The sequence below is a fragment of the Esox lucius genome, chromosome 21 (assembly GCF_011004845.1).
Source record: "Esox lucius isolate fEsoLuc1 chromosome 21, fEsoLuc1.pri, whole genome shotgun sequence".
Lineage (NCBI taxonomy): Eukaryota > Metazoa > Chordata > Actinopteri > Esociformes > Esocidae > Esox > Esox lucius.
Genome location: NC_047589.1, coordinates 6,297,781 through 6,315,414, shown reverse-complemented (window position 1 = coordinate 6,315,414; position 17,634 = coordinate 6,297,781). Strand labels below are relative to the sequence as shown.

Sequence of the window (17,634 nt, the reverse complement as noted above, 5' to 3'; positions counted from 1 at the left end):
TACCTCAAATAGTGTTGTTGTGCCCATATGGATCAGCAAACCAAATTATCTTCAGTGGTTGCTCTAGCTGCCTGGTTATATGAGCATCCAAACTTGGATGGCTGGACCAGATTCTGATCTCTCCTACCTCTATCCAAACAACCTCTACTTTTGTCATCCAGGGTGTTTTATACATCCCTTTTTTCTGTAGATATACGCCTAACTACGTTCTAACTTTCCCTTAGTATAGTTAGACAAAATGTAGTGACTGTAATATTGCTATTACTTCTCTTATACTTCTGTGAAACTATATTCCTGTATAGTCACTGGCTGTCCTTTTTCTCAAAAAGTGTTGTTTGCGAAATTTTACATCTACACTTCAACTACTAGTTCACACTCCTGTATCCCATAGGCCCATGTAATTCTGGATGAGTTGACCAAATCATTATCTGGCAGACATCTATCCAAATTACTTCTTGAGTAGATGTCCACGTAGTTGGATATCTCATTAACACTTTTCCGTCACTACTCACGTTTCGTATTATATTATCCCTTTCCCTCAGTATGGTCACTTTAAACGTTGTGATAGTAACGTTACCTATACAAACCGTGTAGCTTCATGGGGCCAAACGCCCATATATCCGCAATATATCCTTCTTATTGTGCCTTGTTCTCTTTTCACATTTTCTAACAGCCGAACCATTCATTCCTCATTCATTCATTTAATCATATACTTCAGGGTGCCTTGCAGCCCTTAACTCACACACTCCTAACGACCTTGGGCAATTCTCCAACAACAACTGTCCACAATCACTCTGCAGGATAAAGGTAGAAAGAACGCACACCTTAGTAGACGAGGGGGGTACGAAATGGAAATAAAATGAATGAAAAAGCTGCACACTCTAAACTCAAATGCCTATACAATTTTGTTTTAATAAGACCAACGTTTCGACAGACACGCGGTCTTCATCAGGGTACAATGAAAAACACTGCAAATCACATGCTTTTATAGGGTACTGTGGGACACACACAGGTGCTTGTAATATGTCAATCAGAGAGATTATCTAATTGGACAATAAAGGAGTAGTGTGTCAAAATTGAATAGGGAAACAAATAAAGAATAGATATATACAAACAGTGTGATGGTAATTTTATCGATCAGAACTCTTTTAGAAGGAAGTACAGAGACGAAGTTCTCTTGGCACATTCTAACAGTTTTATTAATATTTGCAAATATGAGAGACGCGTCAAACTGGGGAGCTACAGTTCATTGAAGGAACCATGAATGCCAACATGTACTGTGACATACTGAAGCAGAGCATGATCCCCTCCCTTTGGAGACTGGGCTGAGGGGGGGGGGGGGTTCCAATATGATAATGACCCCAAACACACTCCAAAACGACCACTGCCTTGCTAAAGAAGCTGAGGGTAAAGGTGATGGACTGGCCAAGCATATCTCCAGACCTAAACCCAACATCTTAGTTCAAGGGCAAAAAAAGTCAATTTCCGCCTAAAATGTACCCAAATCTAAATACTTGTAGCTCATGACCTGAGTATAGTAGAAAGATTTATTTAGTAGCATTTGAAAGGAGACACTCTGTAGTTTGCAGGAATTATTATTATTTAATGCAGGAAAGTATAACACAATAGATTTGGCAGAAGTAAAAAACAAAATCCCTCATCATGTTTGAGTTGCAGTGGTCAAGGCCAAACATGGATTAGGAACCTGGAAGAACTTTCCACTTGATCTACTAGATGTCAACAGGATCTGGGTAAAGTTTCAGGCCATTTGATATAAAATTCAATGACCTACTTACTCATTTTAAAAGCAAGCCCAAAGTGTCCTTTCCAGATTGGCCACTTTGTGCCAAATTGGACACATTATGAAGTTCATACATACACAGAACATACAACAGTGCAAAAGTGATTAATATAAGGGTTACACACTCCCAGGAATGTTACACGATGGAAAATTAGCTTTCCTTCATAAAGGTACTAACAGGAGGCGTGACAAGGAGGCAGTTCCAACGATCTAACATGTGGTGTTTGCATATTATGTGGTGATCTACCATCATATGTGGTGTTTGTATCATATTTTAGATCACCACATATGATGTTAGATCATATCTGGTATCTATGCCTCCTTACACACATAGATAGTAAGCAAACAGTTGGCAGGAGTAGAAAGGAAAAGAGTAGAAGGGAATAGGAGAAAGAAGGGGGAGACTTATCGACTTCTGGGAAATCTCTGAAATGTCTAGTCAGATGATGGCGTCACAGTGGGGGTCAAGAGCCAGAGGTACCTCCTGAATCACTGTTGGTAATTCAGGGAGAAATATGGGGATGAATAGGCCATAAGAAACAGCCACAAAGTGTCGTAGCCAAATCACAGACAATTGGTTACATATAAGGACATTATGAACTGAAATATACTATAATGACGTGATCCAATTGGCAGTAAATACTCAGAAACTATATGACATAGCCTAACATAGCATAACATAGCCAAATATGCTAATGGAAATACACTGTATGTCTTGGGTAATCTATCTTATTGTACTCACCAAGTTGCTTGACTCACAGTCCATGCTTTCTTCCAAAAATAAAGTCCAAATTGGTCTCCTATGTTGCTTTTCCACTTAGGAGTAGCCATTTAAACTTTAAATGCAGAGTATAGTTTCGTGAGCAGCGACAGCAATGTGTCTTGCGCAATAGTCAAGTTTGGTTGAAGATTTGTGGGTGTGGTGCGCACGGTTGGTGTGTCCTGTGTGTGCGTCTGAAGGTGATCGTTCAAAATTTGCTCGTGTGCTCTCAACCTAGCGAGTTTCAAATCCAGTGGTCGTCGTTTGAGGGAGTTACGTGCTACCAAAGACATGCCCTCGCATGTAACCGGTGCCAGACTACATGTATTTGCTTACGTGGTGCGAAGCATATAGGCAACGCAGAAGGATAAACTATGGCTTGTTAAATGCTAGAGACTCTGTCAATTGATATTACTAGGTGTTAAAACCTAGTAAGGTTTGAATATCCTGAATAGTTTTGCTCCGAGTTGGATTTTGTTTTACAACGCTGTGGAGAACATGAATCGTTTTGGATTATAAAAAACTGAATTTATCAGACAAAACGATACTTGGCTAAATCTCTGGGACCATCATGATGAGAAATCAGAAGACGGCTCATTGTAAGTACACAATTTATCATCAGACGCCAAACTAGCGACCCTGGTGCCATTTTGTGGATGTTGACTATACTCAAACACTTGCATACGAGTTTGTTTCCGTAATAGCTACTTTAAATTGTGTACTGCGGTTAGATTAATGAGATTCTTAGCTTTCTGCACATATATAATATGCCTATAACAAAAAAATTATATTTACAACACTTTGCATACTTTGTGACATAAACGTTTGGTGTCCCGTTGCCGGGACGTTTCAATTAAGAGGTTTTAAGCATCTGTGGGGCATCCTCAAACAGAAGGTGGAGGAGTGCAAGGTCTCTAACATCTAACCAGCTCTGTGATGTCAAGTGGAAGAGGACTCCAGTGGCACACATGAAAATATATAATTGTCATGAACCCAGCATCTTGAGCCTGTTTTGTTTTTGCTCTAGCCTGAAGTTTGTTTTTCCTGAGTTTCCTGAACACATACCGGCTGAATCTCCAACCACTTACACCTGCTGCGATCTGCACACCCGGTCCTGATTACCATTCTCTGCACCATATAAGCCGCGACCAGACATCCATTCCCTGCCGGATCGTTAGCGTAACCAGTATGTTTAGGTCTCGTATCCAGCTGCTAGTTTTGGAAAGTCTTTTGTTGTTTTTGTCTTGTTGCCTGTCGCTAATCTGCCGCCTGTACCTCTGTCTACAGTTTCTCACCTGGATTGTCACTCACACCTGCCTGGCTGTCTACTTCACTGCAGCACATTTTGGATCAGCACACAACCCTCCATTCTTCCAGCCTCACTCCCTGTCGACCAACTGGACCTAATCGTTTTCCACATTTAAATTCCAAATAACTACTTGCCTTGTATTTTCTACTTACCTTGTCCTGGTCTGCTTTTGGGTTCCTGCACAAGACTTATTGTGACGATAATCAAATATTTACAAAAATGTTAGGGGTGTACTCACTTCTATGAGATACTGTAGCTGGTTTGTTCATGCCTAGATGAGTATATTCTTGTACACAGAATTAATCAATTTCACTAGTATAAAATGAATCACAAATGTAAGCTCACATTTGGTATGAAAAATAACAAAAACAGCAATGTAGCATTTACAAAATCTTATACACTAACCATACCAATTCGCCCAGTACTGCTTAGTACTACCTCCAGGGATGTTGTTGCACTACTCCCTTTGTAGTACTGGTCTCTGACACTGCCTTGGAAAGTATTATAAGGAAGTTTTAAGTTGAAATCTTGTCAGTTGAACTTGCCTTCATTGCACATTTAGAATTGCCATTGTACTTGCATTTTTCAGTTGATACATGTACGTCCACCTCGGGAACCTCAATGCTACTGTCCCTACATTTCAGTTGCAGATGTGCCACCTTCAAATTCAACTGGTTGTACAATTTGCTTGGATTGCAAATTTAGAATTGACATTTGTACTTGCATTTGTCTCATCATGCCTCAACTATCCATCCCACTTGTAACATACATTATACTTGTACAGTTTCTGCCCTCCTCTACTTGCACATTTAGAATTGCCATTTGTGCTGCATGTGCCTTCATTGCACATCTATACATTGCACATCTGTATGTCACATCTGTGACATACATTATACTTTATACATGTAAGTCTCTGCCCTCTTCTATTTGCACTTCTGGTTTAACTGCATTTCGATGCCCATTCAGGCAAAAGAGCATTTGTGAGTATCGGCACTGATATTGGACAAGAAGGCCTGGCTCGCAATCGCCGTTCCAATTTATCCCAAAGGTGTTCAGTGGTGTTGAGGTCAGGGGCACTCAGTAGCCTCCCTCTGTGAGTTTGCATGGTCTACCACTTTGTGACTGGGCTGTTGATGCTCTTAGATTTTTCCACTTCACAATTATAGCACTTACAGTTGACCAGGGCAAATCTAGTAAACTGACTTGGTTCTGGAACGTTTCACTATAGAAGCTTCCCAGCATTTCAAAGTGCCTAGAAATGCTTAGGATAAACTGTTCGATAAAAAAGGTTTTTTACTGTGTGATTGGTGTTAAGATGAACAATGCAAGTTTCACTTACAAAGTTTGGGCATAACATTGGTGTTAACTAAGCAATCATATTTTCCTGAAAAGTAGAGCGAAGTTTACTTTTTTGGGTATTTCAGTAGTGATGGGTTGTTTCTGATAAACACTAGGAAACAAATTGAATCTGTGTAAGGAGTTGTTAACCACAATGATTTGCATACTAGATAAAGCTTTTATAAGAATTATCTGCAAATATTGTTTAAGTATATATAGAGGGGAAGGCACATTATTCAAGTCCACATGCATTTTTTCAGTAAGATACCGTGACATCAAGTAAAAAACATCTAGCAGACAATCTAATCATTAGAACAAGTAAGAACCTATTTTAACAATAATATGTTATAATAATTATTTATTAAAATGTTTTACTTTTTACTAGTATCCAACAAATGCAGGTGTGGCCTGGCCATGTGAAGTGATTCTACTCAGAGCGGTATTGGAGTGATACTGAAGTGATGTTGAGCGTAAGCCTTCTAGCACCCAGTCTGGTGTCACTCTACTCTCCAGTCAAATAGGACCTGCTGCACTTCTGCTCCGCTCCACTCACATTCTCTGGAAGGGATACAGCTCACGTCAAAGTGATGTCACACTCACTTGTCTAAACACTGGTCATGGCTAGACGGGATATAGCTCATGTCAAAGTGGCAACACACTGGTGTGGGCATGCAAAGCTTTGAATTGGGACTTCAGAGAACACTGGTGGATCTAGAAGGTAGGCAGTCAGGGAACTTGCCCCACCTGAAATCTGATTGGCCCCTTGAGTGTCCCTTTCGTGTTAATCCAAATTATCTGATTTTCTGTTGGTGGTGTAAGTCACAAAGGACTGACAACTCTTATCAGAGGATCCTACCAGCTTTAGTTAAGAGAAGTGTTCACTAGCTGAATTGAGGAACTTATATCTGAGAACAAGCATGAGTAAACAGACAGTGAATTATATATTATCCTCACAATAAAAATATGTTATTGAGTCATACAATTTGAAATACATTTAATGATCTTATTGAAGAAGGTGCTGTTTGATGTTATGCAAGCTAACACTTGCAAAGTAAAATATATTAAAATAATTGAAGCCTACCATACCATACCATCTTCTTCCGCTTATCCGGGGCCGGGTCGCGGGGGCAGCAGTCTAAGCAGGGATGCCCAGACTTCCCTCTCCCCAGACACTTCCTCTAGCTCTTCCGGGGGGACACCGAGGCGTTCCCAGGCCAGCCGGGAGACATAGTCCCTCCAGCGTGTCCTAGATCTTCCCCGGGGTCTCCTCCCGGTGGGACGGGACCGGAACACCTTCCCAGGAAGGCGTTCCGGAGGCATCCGAAAAAGATGCCCAAGCCACCTCAGCTGACCCCTCTCGATGTGGAGGAGCAGCGGCTCTACTCTGAGCTCCTCCCGGGTGACCGAGCTTCTCACCCTATCTCTAAGGGATCGCCCGGCCACCCTGCGGAGAAAGCTCATTTCAGCCGCCTGTATCCGGGATCTTGTCCTTTCGGGACAAGATCCCAAAGCTCATGACCATAGGTGAGAGTAGGAACGTAGATTGACTGGTAAATCGAGAGCTTCGCCTTGCGGCTCAGCTCTTTCATCACCACGACAGACCGATACATTGACTGCATTACTGCAGAAGCTGCACCGATCCGTCTGTCAATCTCCCGTTCCATCCTTCCCTCACTCGTGAACAAGACCCCTAGATACTTAAATTCCTCCACTTGAGGCAGGGACTCTCCACCAACCTGAAGTGGGCAAGCCACCCTTTTCCGACTGAGGACCATGGCCTCGGATTTGGAGGTACTGATTCTCATCCCCACCGCTTCACACTCGGCTGCAAACCGTCCCAGCGCATGCTGAAGGTCCTGGTTAGAAGGGGCCAACACGACAACATCATCTGCAAAGAGCAGAGACGAAATTGTGTGGTCCCCAAACCTGACACCCTCCGGCCCCTGGCTGCGCCTAGAAATTCTGTCCATAAAAATTACGAACAGAACCGGTGACAAAGGGCAGCCCTGCCGGAGTCCAACATGCACTGGGAACAAGTCTGACTTACTGCCGGCAATGCGGACCAAGCTCCTGCTTCGGTTGTACAGGGACCTGACAGCCCTTAGCAAAGGACCCAGGACCCCATATTCCCCAAGCACCCTCCACAAGATGCCGCGAGGGACACAGTCGAATGCCTTCTCCAAATCCACAAAACACATGTGGATTGGTTGGGCAAACTCCCATGAACCCTCCATCACCCTGTACAGGGTATAGAGCTGGTCCAGTGTTCCACGGCCCGGACGAAAACCACACTGTTCCTCTTGAATCCGAGGTTCTACTATCGGCCGTATTCTCCTCTCCAGAACCCTGGCATAGACTTTCCCGGGGAGGCTGAGAAGTGTGATCCCCCTATAGTTGGAACACACCCTCCGGTCCCCCTTCTTAAAAAGAGGGACCACCACCCCGGTCTGCCATCCCAGAGGCACTGTCCCCGACGGCCACGCGATGTTGCACAGGCGTGTCAGCCAAGACAGCCCCACAACATCCAGAGACTTGAGGTACTCAGGGCGGATCTCATCCACCCCCGGTGCCTTGCCACCGAGGAGTTTCTTGACCACCTCAGTGACTTCAGCCCGGGTGATGGAGTCCACCTCTGAGCCCTCATCCTCTGCTTCCTCAATGGAAGAAGTGACAGCGGGATTGAGGAGATCCTCGAAGTACTCCTTCCACCGCCCGACGACATCCTCAGTTGAGGTCAACAGCTGCCCACCTTTACTGTAAACAGGGTTGGTAGGGCACTGTTTCCCTCTCCTGAGGCGCCGGATGGTTTGCCAGAATCTCTTCGAGGCCAGCCGATAGTCCTTCTCCATGGCCTCACCGAACTCCTCCCAGGCCCGAGTTTTTGCCTCCACAACCACCCGGGCTGCAGCCCGCTTGGCCTGTCGGTACCCGTCAGCTGCGTCAGGAGTCCCACAAGCCAACCAGGCTTGATAGGACTCCTTCTTCAGCTTGACGGCATCCCTTACTTCCGGTGTCCACCACCGGGTTCGGGGATTGCCGCCTCGACAGGCACCGGAGACCTTACGGCCACAGCTCCGAGCGGCCGCTTCGACAATGGCGGTGGAGAACCTGGTCCACTCGGACTCAATATCTCCAGCCTCCCTCGGGATCCAGTCAAAGCTCTGCCGGAGGTGGGAGTTAAAGATCTCTCTGACAGGAGACTCGGCCAGACGTTCCCAGCAGACCCTTACAGTACGCTTGGGCCTGCCGAGTCTGTCCAGCTTCCTCCCCCGCCATTGGATCCAACTCACCACCAGGTGGTGATCAGTTGACAGCTCCGCCCCTCTCTTCACCCGAGTGTCCAAGACATACGACTCAGATGAGACGACAACAAAGTCGATCATCGACCTGCGGCCTAGGGTGTCCTGGTGCCACGTGCACTGATGGACACCCTTATGCTTGAACATGGTGTTAGTTATGGACAAACTGTGACTAGCACAGAAGTATAATAACTGAACACCGCTCGGGTTCAGATCAGGGGGGCCGTTCCTCCCAATCACGCCCCTCCAGGTGTCACTGTCGTTGCCCACGTGGGCGTTGAAGTCCCCCAGTAGAACAATAGAGTCCCCAGTCGGAGCACTTTCCAGCACCCCTCCCAGAGACTCCAAGAAGGTCGGGTACTCTGCACTGCCGTTCGGCCCGTAGGCACAAACAACAGTGAGAGACCTATCCCCGACCCGTAGGCGCAGGGAAACGACCCTCTCGTTCACCGGGATAAACTCCAACACATGGCGGCAGAGCTGGGGAGCTATAAGCAAACCCACCCCAGCCCGCCGCCTCTCATCATGGGCAACTCCAGAGTGGTGAAGAGTCCATCCTCTCTCAAGGAGTGTGGTTCCAGAGCCCAAGCCGTGCGTAGAGGTGATCCCGACTACCTCTAATCGGAACCTCTCAACCTCACGCACTAACTCAGGCTCCTTCCCCGCCAGCGAGGTGACATTCCACGTCCCTAGAGCTAGTTTCCGTGTCCAGAGATCGGGTTGTCTAGGCCCCTGCCTTCGACTGCTGCCCGATCCTCTTCGCACCGGCCCCTTATGGTCCCTCCTGTGGGTGGTGAGCCCACGGGAGGGCGGCCCCACGTCGCCCGTTCGGGCTGAGCCCGGCCGGGCCCCATGGGGGAAGGCCCGGCCACCAGGTGCTCGCATACGAGCCCCAACCCCGGGCCTGGCTCCAGGGTGGGGCCCCGGCTGCGCCATACCGGGCGACGTCACGGTACTCATAATTTTAATCATCATTAAGGGGGTTTTGAACCGCTCTTAGTCTGACCCGTCGCCTAAGACCTGTTTGCCTTGGGAGACCCTACCAGGGGCATATAGCCCCAGACAACATAGCTCCTAGGGTCACTCGGGTACTCAAACCCCTCCACCACGTTAAGGTGGCAGTTCTTGGAGGGGTAATTAAAATAATTGAAGCCTAATCTACTATATATGCAAAACAATAATTTGCATAATCCATCTGCCCAGTTCCTCATATAGTGTTTATAGCCCAGTGGGTTGAAAACTTCATGACTGAGAGCTGTACAGCTATACTTCTAAAACCACAACAAGCATGACTTGTATGGGCATCTTCATCTGGACACTTGTTCTCTGCTTCAAAGGTAAAGAACATTTGGTTTAATCTTTATGTAATGAAATGTAAACTATTTTAGTAAACTAAAAGACTGTTGAGAATGTTGATTATGTGTTTTTAACACCTAATGTTGTATAATTATTGGTTTTTTGTCTCGGTTTCAGAATCCAGAGGTCAGGTCACTGTGACACAGTCACCTGCAGTTGAAGCTGTTCTCCCAGGACAGACAGTCTCTCTGAAATGTAGTACCAGCAGTAATGTGAATGGTGGTTGCTGGAATGGTTGGCCTGGTTCCAGCAGAAACCTAGCTTCTAATTTACTCTTCCAACATACTTCAGTCTGGGACTCCACCTAAATTCAGTGGTAGTGGATCTGAGATTGACTTCACTCTGACCATCAGTGGAGTCCAGACTGAAGATTCAAGAGATTACTACTGTCAGAGTTTACACTATCTCAACAGTGTATTTGTGTTCAAACAGTGATACAGAGTCGTACAAAAACCTGCACAGTGGCTGAACTGTTACGGCTGGGACCTACTGCAGGTGTTGAGGGGGAAGAGACAGTGACATGGAACACTGGTCAGTAGAGGTCAACTTTTAATAAGGTTAGAAAGGATCATTCATATCACATGTTCTCCATCATCACTATAATCACACATGTGACTACTCAGTGTAAAAGGGCACCCATAAAGCTATTTGAAGTTTGAAACATACAGTACTACTAGTTGCTAGACAATGCTAATTGCAACACCATTGTGGTGGGTTTTATTGCCTCAAGGAGCCTCACTCACTACTTGGTATTCAATGTCCAGCAGTCAGTGGTGATTAACACAGCCTGATCACAACCGTTCTTCATCATTTCCTCCACACATGCCCTAGTTTTCTCATTTAGTCTGGGAATATGTGTGCGTGACAGAGTTCTCCTATCTGGAATGCTGTAGGAAAGCTGTAGTATACTAGATAATGGCTGAAAATCAAGTGCTATCATTTTGGCAAATTGTTCATCCAGCTTTTTTTGTCTTGAGACCCATAAGCCTTTTGGCAGAACTACTGTGTGCTGCAGAGCCTGAGGCACTCTGGGTATTACAACTGGAACAGCACCTGTTTCAGAAATGGCTGTAGTTGTAGCAATAACTATGGTTGGGGTTGTGGATGTGATGGTGGTTGTAGTTGTCTCCATGAAGTCACGGTTACGTATTTGTGAAACGTCGTCTGTACGTACCTGTGGTGTCAGCTAACTAAAGTTACGTCCCAAGTATATTCAGGATGTAGAAATGTGAGGGCCTCTGAAAGGCCTAATGATGATATTTAGTAACGTTATAATAGTTGCCTGAACATACACACAATTACATCCCCAATTGGTACTGTAAGTAACGTTATGAGGATAATCTAAAATAAAGTTTTCATGAAGTACAAGAAATGTATCTGAGACATTTGTAACATTCCTTTTAGGTTTTACAAAGGTACTGAATCTCACAGCCTGTTCAGGATTAGAAAAGTTACTGGTACTTCTGGTGCAAAACAACACAAGTGACCCTCTCAATGAAAAGCCAATTAAACTGACCAATTTGGTTAAAATATACTTTAACTGTAGACCAGGGGTGTCCAAACAGTTCCACGGAGGGCAGAGTGTCTGCAGGTTTTAGTTTTTTCTCATAAATTGGTTCCCAGTTCACACCTAAATAACTAGGTGAGGGTAGAAACTAACCAATTAGTAACCTATGTTAGAAATTGGCCGTTTCTTATAGTGGTTGTAATAATTATCGCATACCCGTTTGTCAAGGGAGAGAGTAATTCAATTATTTATTGCAGCATTAGATAGTTTTGTTCATGAGGTTACGGACCTGGTCTTCCATCCACAACCTCAATCTCATCTCACTCAATCTCTTCTCACTATAATGTTGGTTACAAGCTGATATATGCATTGAATGGTGTGTCTACCTAGCAAATATCAGGTTTCCAAGACAATAACCCCCATGCCAAATGATCAATGTAAACATTCCTGGGGTTAGTAGAGCGCAAACTACAGAGAGATAATCTAAACAGAGAGGTTTCTGTTGTTCTCATTACCTAAGCACATTCACTTCCAATGAAACGTACATACATATTGTAATTGTTAATGCTCAGATTCCACACCTAATTAGTCAATCAAATACAAGGTCAGAGCGAAAACCTGCAGACACTCTGCCGTCTTTGGAACTGTTTGGACACCCCTGCTGTAGACCTAAAACAAATCTTAGAAATAAGCAGATAAACAATGCTATATGCTTAACATACTAAAAGTTTGTACTGTAAATTCTATTCCTAATCTTTTCTCTTTTGGTGTCACAATTATCAGAGTATACAAAATGTTTAGAAATGGTATGAGAATTGTAGCAGCCCTTCAACTTGGAATAAACAGGCTTGGGAGTGTTTCCATACAGGTGTATTTTAATTCAGATGAGTGTGCATGACACCTTCACCGTGAAAACTCAAAGGAAAAACTTAGCCATTTAGCCAGATACAAAATATTCCTTTGACAAATGCACTTTAGCAAGCAAGCATCACATTGATAACAGCATAGCAGGCAACAGCTATCATGTGAAATTAATCTCATTACCATTTATATGAACGTATGAAATGAATTCAAATGAAATAGTACATTACAATGAACCACATACCTCGCTCCGCATATCAAAGGGTGCTAGAGAGTGGTGATCCAGGGAAGGCTGCCACCATTAGCTTAACTTGGACGTTGGAGAGCTAGCTAGCAACTTTAGAAATTATTCTCAAATTATTACTACCAAAACAAATCAAGCACAGAGTGGTAAAACACTTCAAGGAACACTTTAGTTGAAGGTTACAGTAATATTTTCCAATCTCTGACTCCATACATGCATCGTCTTGTAACGTGCCTTCTCATGCCTTCTTGTGTTTTTTCTTTATTGAACGAGTGTGAGCATGGAGAGATTAGTCCCCCATGCAGATAGCATGATATCAAAATAAAAGTCCCATGAAATAAATGGTACTGCTTGAGCAATTTATTTAAAAAATACGTAAAGTACCTTATTCACCACACTAAAGTTGGTACTACTAAAAAAGTCTAATTTATTCAGGTGCTGGTTCTTCATCTGTGCCTTCCTCAACATCTTGCTCCACCTGCTCCTGGAAACCTGAAAAAACACAAACATTCAGGGGGGAGGTTGAGTTGCACAACGGCTTGGTTATTGCGTATTGCAGTCTTCCAAGCTGATTCCAAATTTCTTCTGTAACTACAGAGCATGTAGCAATACTTAATTTTAACCAAAATCCACAAGCATATCAATTAGGAGAAGTAAACATCTCATCATTTCAATTTGCAACTACACTGATGAGTTACTCACAAACTCCAGCTCCAACATGGGCTTCATATACTGCAAAAATAAAATGAGCTATTTGGTTGAGTTTTCATCAGGAAATACAACACATAAAACTTTTTCTCATTTATAAAAGCAAGAATATATCACCTTGCTTTTTGGTCCTTTGGTGATTTCGGACTTCATGATGATCAATGATAATTTATAGTAAATTAAGACCTTCATACAGAAAGGCTACATCCCTGATATGAAAGACTTGTTACCCAACAATAAATGCTTTGTTTAGCACCCTGTAAATAGCCTCCAGCAAGCATTTTTGTAAAGCTACTGTATGCATGAGAAATGCAATTCTCAAAAAAGGTTTTTGACTGTTGCTTTAGAACATTTTGGTACAAGCACACAATGAGCCATTAAAAAAGAAGTATTGTAATCTCCAGTCATACCTTTCTCTTACTCTTCAGCCAAACAGGTGCATGCTTGAGGATGTCTGGAATCTTTTCATCTACCTCTAGGTACAGTAAGGGATTAATATTTTTGATCCCCTGTTGATTTTGTACGTTTGCCACCTGACAAAGAAATATCCAGTCTACATTTTTAATGGTAGGTTTATTTAAACAGTCAGAAAAAGAATAATAACAAAATAATCCAGGAAAACACATGTCAAAAATGTTATAAATTGATTTGCATTTTAATGAGAGATTTGAAGCGCTTTTGCAAAGAAGAGTGGGCAAATATTGCCACGCCAAGAAGTGCCATGCTATTAGACTCCTACCCAAAAAGACTGAGTGCTGTAATAAAATCAAAAGGTACTTCAACAAAGTATTAGTTTAAGGGTGTGCACAGTTATGCAACCAGGTTATTGTGATTTTTTTTGTTCTCAAAGATTTCAGTTTGTTTTTCAATTGAAATTGTTCAATTGCTCCCCAACTACAGTTAATGTTTCACAGTAACCAAATTAAATTGTTGAAAAAGGTTTTTAAATCTATGACAATACTTAAACTGCAGTCTAGTCAAGACTCCCAACACTTTGACAGTAGCTGAAGCCATTTTGGACAGAATAATATAGAAAAAAACTGACAGTCTAAAGGATTTACAGATTTACCCAAATATAATACATCAGTCAAATGTATTTATAAATGTCATGGTACGGTGAGCAGCTGCTGTATCTTACGAACACATCCCGGACTTGTTTTGTCACATGTCTTAATCACGCACACCAGGTCCCTATCTGATAATTTGTAAGTGTTTAAATGGTTCCCCTCTGCTCCCCACAGTGTGGATCATTGTTGTTGTCGTGTTTGCCGTTGCCGTTGTCTGTTGCTGTTGAATGTAAGTCTTGAGAACTTTTATGTATTGCCGTTTTGCTGCTTTAGCCAGCCATTTGCTTTTGTGTGTTTTGTTGTGCTCTGTGTTTGTTTGTTTCTATCATTAAAGAACCACACCGACTACCTGTGCCTGCACCTGGTTCCTTGCCCATGCAACACTGCATTAATTACAATAAAGCCCTTTTTACATCTGCAGATGTCACAAAATGCTTTTACAAAACACCTGGCCTTAAACCCCAATGAGCAAACAACAGTAGTGTTGAATTTCAGTGGCTAGGAAAAACTCCCTAAGAATGCCAAGATTTAGGGAAGAAACCGTAGAGAGGGCCCAGGCTCAGAGGGTTGACCAGTCCTCTTTTGGCTGTGCCAAGTGAACATATTAAGATCACAATTGTAATAATGAATAAGTGCATGTGGGCTGAGTCTAGAGTCTATTTAAACTTAGTCCAGGTCGGATGACCTGATGGACAACGAAAGGGACAACACCGGGGAGGGGGAGGTGTCAGCACAGTGGCAGCTGAAATCGTCAGGCATCGTCTCGATCTGCAACACAACCAGGAGGACTCTGGACAGGGACAGCAACGGGTCCCTGTGATGCTAATTCCATCGATCGACACTCTTAAAGGAGTAAGAAACAGAGACAAAATTATCCTGGCACAATTTAACCATTTATTATTATTTGCAAATAAGAGAGACGCATCAAACGCTTACAAACAAAATCACCCGAGGAGTCTCTAACTCAATACAGGTCATTCAACAGTATTTATTACAGTGAAAAGGGGTGTAAGTTGCTGTCCTAACTCAACAGAGCACATTCCCTTTGTTCTATTACTACCTAGGCCTCACACAAGGGGCAAGCTATCCTCCCCCACATGGGTAACCTCATCAACTCTAGGAGAAGACACAGCATCTGGACAAACAACAGATAGACACTGATGAGTAACCTTATAATCTGCTGATACCAGTCAACAATGACCCTAAACACCAGATCCCCCTCTCCTACATTCATTTTCTTATCCAAACATGGGTACTCAGTACTTTAACTAGTAACTAATTCATATATGTATAGAACCAAGAATACATCAGTTCAAGAATTTCCACAACAGTCCCCCAAGCCAGGTACTCTGCAGATGTGGGCCAGGACCTCATGCCCTCCCTAAGTTCAAAACAGGAGGAGACTGGGAAAATTCGGAAAATGCATTCCTCGTATTGTTGAAAATGTTGATTTATACAAGTAAAAACTTCTCAGAGTCTGGTATAACAGTTGACTATTTCAAGTTTAATTATGTGGATCCACGGGAACAATTGCTTTCACAAAACAGAGTATAAGTACAGAGACCAACTGAGTAGTATCATAATTGCTCGGACTACTTATTATAGCTTCCAGCTCTTTATACTACCCCTGTCAGCCCCCAAAATATCATCTCTAATGTTATGAAATACATACAAAACAAGTCATCATACTAATAGTAAAACAAGATAGAACCCTATACTGCCATGGCAACCATAGTTCTAGGTCATAGTTTACCAGACCTCCTGATCTGAGCTACCCCTAGTGTCCTACACAAAAGGAAGAATACAGAGATACAGGCAGCTTTATCTTGGTGCCAACTGAACAGGGTCGTTGATAAGATAGGGTTGAGGCCTGGCGCCTTGGTTGTGGCCATAATCACTTCTAAGAACAGGGCATGTTGACCTAGATCATCTTCTATACGTGGCAACCATGAACAGTCTAAAGCAATTTCAGGCCTAATCTAAAACAGTCCATTTGTTACATTAATTTGCAGAATAATGAATAGAATAAGAATAGGGTAAAAAAATTATCTTTAACAATATCAACAAGGATTTATAGTGGAGAAGGAGAACTTAGTGGAGAAGGGAAACTGACCCAACTCCACCAGCACAATAATATAGCAGCGTAAGACCTTGGGATGTAATCACTGCTAAATGTATTGTTTTTTATTCTTTCTCTTTAACCTTGACATTTCTAATTATCTTCAGTAATTGTATATGAAATGAGAAGGAAATTCAAAAACCCCTTAATGAAGAAGAAAATTGTGTGTCCTGTGACGTCGCCCGGCATGGCGCAGCCGGGGCCCCACCCTGGAGCCAGGCCCGGGGTTGGGGCTCGTTCGCGAGCGCCTGGTGGCCGGGCCTTTCCCCATGGGGCCCGGCCAGGCCAAGCCCGAACGAGCGACATGGGGCCGCCCTCCCGTGGGCTCACCACCCACAGGAGGGACCATAAGGGGCCGGTGCAGAGAGGATCGGGCGGCAGTCGAAGGCGGGGGCCTAGACAACCCGATCCCCGGACACGGAAACTAGCTCTAGGGACGTGGAATGTCACCTCGCTGGCGGGGAAGGAGCCTGAGATGGTGCGTGAGGTTGAGAGGTTCCGACTAGAGGTAGTCGGGATCACCTCTACGCACGGCTTGGGCTCTGGAACCACACTCCTTGAGAGAGGATGGACTCTTCACCACTCTGGAGTTGCCCATGGTGAGAGGCGGCGGGCTGGTGTGGGTTTGCTTATAGCTCCCCAGCTCTGCCGCCATGTGTTGGAGTTTACCCCGGTGAACGAGAGGGTCGTTTCCCTGCGCCTACGGGTCGGGGATAGGTCTCTCACTGTTGTTTGTGCCTACGGGCCGAACGGCAGTGCAGAGTACCCGACCTTCTTGGAGTCTCTGGGAGGGGTGCTGGAAAGTGCTCCGACTGGGGACTCTATCGTTCTACTGGGGACTTCAACGCCCACGTGGGCAACGACAGTGATACCTGGAGGGGCGTGATTGGGAGGAACGGCCCCCCTGATCTGAACCCGAGCGGTGTTCAGTTATTGGACTTCTGTGCTAGTCACAGTTTGTCCATAACGAACACCATGTTCAAGCATAAGGGTGTCCATCAGTGCACGTGGCACCAGGACACCCTAGGCCGCAGGTCGATGATCGACTTTGTTGTCGTTTCATCTGACCTGCGGCCATATGTCTTGGACACTCGGGTGAAGAGAGGGGCGGAGCTGTCAACTGATCACCACCTGGTTGTGAGTTGGATCCGATGGCGGGGGAGGAAGCTGGACAGACTCGGCAGGCCCAAGCGTACTGTAAGGGTCTGCTGGGAACGTCTGGCCGAGTCTCCTGTCAGAGAGATCTTTAACTCCCACCTCCGGCA

The 17,634-nt window shown here is 44.2% G+C and overlaps 1 protein-coding gene, 1 long non-coding RNA gene and 3 gene segments (V, D, J or C); 3 read left to right on the top strand and 2 right to left on the bottom strand.

The window, feature by feature from the left end:
- LOC105008451 overlaps positions 1-17,634 on the bottom strand; it is a 966,635-nt gene that overhangs the window by 15,807 nt on the left and 933,194 nt on the right.
- Positions 1-17,634, bottom strand: part of LOC105009329 (Ig kappa chain V-III region MOPC 63) — a 784,483-nt gene that overhangs the window by 288,292 nt on the left and 478,557 nt on the right. The gene's annotated exons all lie outside the window — the stretch shown is intronic.
- LOC114829915 overlaps positions 1-17,634 on the top strand; it is a 587,221-nt gene that overhangs the window by 152,568 nt on the left and 417,019 nt on the right.
- Positions 1-17,634, top strand: part of LOC114829916 — a 334,989-nt gene that overhangs the window by 75,030 nt on the left and 242,325 nt on the right.
- LOC117593637 lies at positions 2,985-3,958 on the top strand. Its single transcript, XR_004575091.1, has 3 exons — positions 2,985-3,160; positions 3,589-3,747; positions 3,849-3,958. It is a non-coding gene; the product is annotated as an uncharacterized LOC117593637 (long non-coding RNA).